At 32.5% G+C, this 5,589-nt stretch overlaps 1 protein-coding gene across 1 annotated transcript in view; it reads left to right on the plus strand.

The window, feature by feature from the left end:
* Positions 1–2,179: 2,179 nt before the first annotated feature.
* Positions 2,180–5,589, plus strand: part of Piezo (piezo type mechanosensitive ion channel component) — a 38,755-nt gene continuing 35,345 nt past the window's right edge. Inside the window, exon 1 of the mRNA XM_011496366.1 lies at positions 2,180–2,285. The gene's annotated coding sequence lies outside the window, so the exon portion shown is untranslated. The remainder of the gene's footprint in view (positions 2,286–5,589) is intronic.

Raw genomic sequence — 5,589 nt, forward strand, 5'->3', positions numbered from 1 at the left:
TTTCATATCAAATATTAATAGACATTTATTTGAATTTATGCTTATTTTATATAGAAATTCCTAGATGTCAAATATGAAAGATCTCCTCCTACATGCATGCCAATTTAGCTACAATATTTATTATTCGCATCAGTATCTCATATATTAAATATTGGGAGCATTTTTATTTTCCTAAGTTTATCATGTAATATAATTGAATTTTGCAGCAAGTACGTTTTATAAATTCATTAAATATTATTTTACGGATTATAAAATATTATAAATTCAGGAATATTTTCCGATAATAATGTTTTTCATCTTTGTTTATTTGTTTGTTTTTTTTATTTTTTTTTATTTTTTATATTTGTTGTTTAATTTGCCTATAAAATTAAATAACTTATTAAATTAGAAAATGATTGACGATAATATGAATTTAGTGCTTAAATTATTAATAATAATGATCGACATCATTAAATATCTATATAATAAAATTTTTTATAATAATCCATCTCACCTCTTAATATAGATTTTGTCGAAATTGCGTGAACATTAGATTCGCCCATCATATTTTCAAAATATTTACTAATTTATCAATATGAAGGTTAATATAGAAATTTACTTTATCCTCAAAAGATTACCTCGCTTGCATAGCCTTAGTCGGTACAATCAATATCTTATCACAATTATGAAATAGGAAATATTTATATATATCGAATGTAATATTCAAGGTATTTATTCTTAATAAATAATTTTATGATAACGAGGTTTAGTTTAACGGTGAAATATGCTTAAATGTTTCTTGATGTTTATGCGTGTACATTGCCTCATGCTAATAATCCTTTAATTTGTTCGCGTTTCTATTCATTACCATTTATTTTTACACTTTTTCTATATTCATGTTTCAGCATTCGCGATAGGCATTCTCTTTCTAAATATAATTTAGAAAGAGCCTAAGCAGCTACACTTCCATAATGGCTGACGACAACGAAAACTGAGAGGAATCTATTTACGTACAATTTATTGAAATTGAATTTTCAAACGTTTCTTCTTCCAATATTTGTTATATCATTGTAATGTTTAACGAAATAGTTATACGCTTATTGTTTTCTTGTTTATAGCTTCTATTTTTAACGAGACACAATTTTGTAAAAAATATTTAATCTCTTAGAAAACAACAAACATGTAGCTGTAGTATACCCGTAGAGCAATATTTGCGTTTAAGCGCGCTGGACATTTTTACATTTTCTCTGTTCAGTCAAAATTCTGCACTTTTTCAATATTTTCATCTAAAATGTAGCGATGAATGTTAATGGCAATAAGATGCCGTCATGAGAAATCTCTTTCATAACTGCCTAAGTGCGTAGATCAAATTGTTCATAAAACATTCGCTTTGTTCGTCAACTTGTTCTACACCAGTGATCATCTTATACGTGTAAGAAAATATCCATATACATATACATATACATATGTGGGAGTTGTATTCGTGTTAGGTGGGATAATGATAACGTCGATGAAAAAGTCCATCCACGGGCACTTGCTACACGAGCGACGGCAATTGCATATAGGTAAAGAGTAATCATCTTCCGTGGTATTGATACTGCAATGAAATGAAAAACAATTAGATGAGAACGGGAAATGCGATATCCCGAAGCGAGGAAACTCGGGCGCACTCGCATTGCAATTTACAAACGGATATAGAAAGCCTTGGCTACGCAATCACGAAGCGCGTTCGTCAGCTACGCTGTCACGAGCGAATCTCGCGGCGTTCGAGTTCGAATCGCCGGTTGTCGACTAGACTGCCGCGCGCACGCACACGCACGCGCACCGGGAGATCGAGAAACCATGGCCACCCACGTAAGCCGACGCATACGCGCGAACGAAGCGTAAGAAGCGTAAAGCAAGCGCGACTTCACGGAGGATCGAACTCGAACGGAGCCGGCGGCCAAACGCTAAGCGCCTCGAGCCTTCAGTCGCACCTCGCATTCCGTATTCGGTGGACGCTTCCGCGGTCGGACCAACTGCGCACCATCGACGTCCCTAGTCCTCCGGTGCGAGGACGGCGTCGAGCAGCGGCAGTTTCGAGCGCGCCAGTCGTACGAGATAAGGGGACCTACTCGCCGGGGAGAGCGAGGTTATGTTGGCGACTCGTTGTTTCCATTTTACTACAGTCGCGTGTGATAGTCTACGCGATTGGCGAACGTATGTTTCAGCGACCCGGCAGTGCCGCAGTGCCGTCCGTCAGCGACTTTGTCGTCAGAGCCCCGAGATGCAGTGAGTCCGGTCGCCGAGGTCCAGCGACGATCCAGGTGACGAGCTTGTCTACCCGCCTCGCCCCGCTCGCGTCACTACCACTCATTCTAAGCTCTTAATTCATAATGGCTCTGTCGCAATCAGCTGATTAAACTGGAGCGAGGCTTGTTTTGCTATTGTGTGTGAGCGCGCGCAATCGAAACGTAAACATCATGGGCCCGACGTTATCTGTGCCATGCTTGAGTCGGGCTTGTTGAGCCGCGCTTGAGCCGAGACGTGAGAGAGAGAGAAAGTGAGCTTACGCACTCTCTTAATCTTACACTCTCGCGGCTTGACCCTTCCATCAACCCATACAATTGCATAGTGTAATTATGAGCGATGGTCGATTTTTTAATTTGTCTGTTAGATGCGGTCTCTAACTGGCATTTCGCAGTTGCTGGTAGGTTAGACGGTTACGGGGTTGGCGGAGAGGGCGGGGGCGGGGGGGATATCGAAGTCTTATGAATTTGTTGACGTTCGTTGTGTGATTGAAAGATTTCGCGCGTAATGTTACGTAATGGATGTATTATGAAATTTTAGTCATATTTTAATTAACTCACACCGCACGACGTTCATTGCCATTATTATTGTTTCGAATGGATTTCACTCCTTAAGACGATGAATTAATTATCCAAAGGTATTTATGTGCGATCGATAATTTTGCCTCGTTTAGGAATTTTTCCATAATCTATAATCCTCTTGATTTTGATGTATTCAATCATTTTTATGTTGCTTATTTAATTAATTCATTCAAGCCAATTTGATAACTCGTTAATGTCTCGCTGCATTGAATATATTGTGAATTTAATTCAAAGACTTTAACAATATGATATGTAGAGTGAATGAACCGCTTTAAGAATTTTGAATCCGTCTAATTGAATCTAATTAAATCGTTTAATTGAATTAAAATACAAATTTTGTAGTGATTTGGGTATAATCGTACATTTATCTAATTCCTTAAATGTACGTATTGTCAATATTTGCAGTGAATGATTTCGAATGAACCCATTACTTACAAATATTTCTATCTAGAATTTCCATGTTATCTATGAAATTATTTCTCTCTCTCTCTCTCTCTCTCTCTGTCTCTCTCTATCTATATATCTATCTATTTATTAAAATATAATCAAAATCAAACTTCAACTTTAACTGGTGCAAATAAATGAATTTGGCATTAACAGTATTAATTGAATTGGATGTTAGTTAATTAAAAATATGTATAAATTATACATAAACTATTTAAATTAACGTTCTCCTATTAACGACATTTAAAAGACTCATATTTCTATGTTTATTATTACAAGCAAGCAACTACATAATAAATGCATTCTTTTACATTATTTAATAATAGCATTATTATTATTGATTTATGGTCTGAAATTTTATACATTTTTGACTTTATTGATCATAATTTCGCTATAGTCGCAATAAGCACGCAAAATTACTAATACAAATATTGCTGGAATTACACTTCTATTTTAAAAATTTTATCGCATGATAAAGAACAATTCGTCCATATAAACGTATTTAAATTGCTTTGCAGATTTATTTATACATATATATATATATATATATATATATATATATATATTAAGTAGTAATAAGAATATTTAAATGAATACATATTTTTGTTTTATTTTGAATTATGTGTGATTATTAAAACTAGTACAAACGACAATTTATATAATACTTGTTTAACGTTTCTTCAAAAGTAATAAACTCGTTGAAATAAATTCTATTTCCTACTATTTGTTATTCTATTTCTTATAAAGCGTTCAGCTCAAACAATCAATTCAAATATTTATGATATTATTGCTATCAACAATTTCATTTTTTTTATTGTTATTATTATAACATTACTTATAATATTGTTAATTGAATATTCAGTGCTTATCTTGTTAAAAACGAAAAAAAAAATGGTTTGTAAGATGTCTTTATGTATGACTTTTAATAATTTCCATTATGCCTTTTACTTATAAATTATCATTAGAAAGTTTTTATTAAATCGCACAATGACCAATACATTCCGGTATCTTTTACAAATTTTTTCCTTTTTAACTTTACTCGAAATAAATAATTTTATACATAACCGATAAAATTTACATGCAATCTCATTCTTCATGCATATTTCCACGCAATCGCTGCAAATGCATATTCACATCGTAATTACGTCAATATATGCGTAATATTTTCTTTTCACGCTTAAAAATTAAAATGAAGTATGCGTATGCTGTGACGTACATGGATTATGAGGTAATAAATCATACTCTATGGTACTGAATGTGCAAAAAAATTTGCGTACAGAGATTTCATGGTTGTACTTTTTTTAAATGTTCGGATTCATAGAAAATGAATCCAAAAAAAATTCTTATCGGTCTAAGATATATTCGTTGCGATGTTTCTTTTTTTTAGAGTTTGCAAATATCATAAATAATAAAAGAACAATAGTTTAGAAAGTACCTTAATTAAATTGAAATTTTATATTCATCGTGTTATTGTTTATACAACACTGGACAAAACAATAAAGTATTAAATTCATTTTGTAAATTTGTACAAATTAATATGCCAGTTTTCTTTATTAGTAAAGATAATTTAAAAAAGGTGAACTTGATTTTCTAATCTCGCATGATATTCCTCTATTCACATGATTAGTACATATTTTAATATAAGGCTTATTGAAGTATTAAATGTGTGTATATGATAATTTAAAATGAAACTATATGTCTTTCTATTATTTCTTAATTAAAAAATAATTGTAGAATTAGCAGACAAGCAACCAAGTTTCTGTTATAATAATTGAGTCCGAAGAGATTGCCAGCAAAAAGAACATTAATAACAAATATATACTCTACATTTTAGCTTATTAATTAAAATCAATTTGTATTTCTAATAATACACGCTAGAAAGTATATAAATTTTCTAAAAAGAATGTTTCAAGCACATTTTGCTAAATTAATAAATTGTACCACAAAGCAAATGTAAATATGTATGAAAACAATGAGCCAGACAATGAGACAAGTAATAATGATCCGCTAATCATGTTCGGGATATGCTTTTACTCATTGTAGTTTCGTTTAATTAGCCCTTTCATTTTTTTTTCTTTTGCGTGTACGACAGAATGCACGCGTGTGCGCATGCGGATGAATACACAAAACATAGGCAGCCGCACATCCTCCATATCTATCCTGTGTATTTACGATAATGAATTTCTTGGTCAGAGGGTGTGACACTATAAACCTGCGTTCATACAGTACCTGCGTATATAGTTATACATACATACACACATATATATATATATAAATATATATATATATATATATA

Source organism: Ceratosolen solmsi, unplaced genomic scaffold, assembly GCF_000503995.2.
Source record: "Ceratosolen solmsi marchali unplaced genomic scaffold, CerSol_1.0 scaffold10, whole genome shotgun sequence".
Lineage (NCBI taxonomy): Eukaryota > Metazoa > Arthropoda > Insecta > Hymenoptera > Agaonidae > Ceratosolen > Ceratosolen solmsi.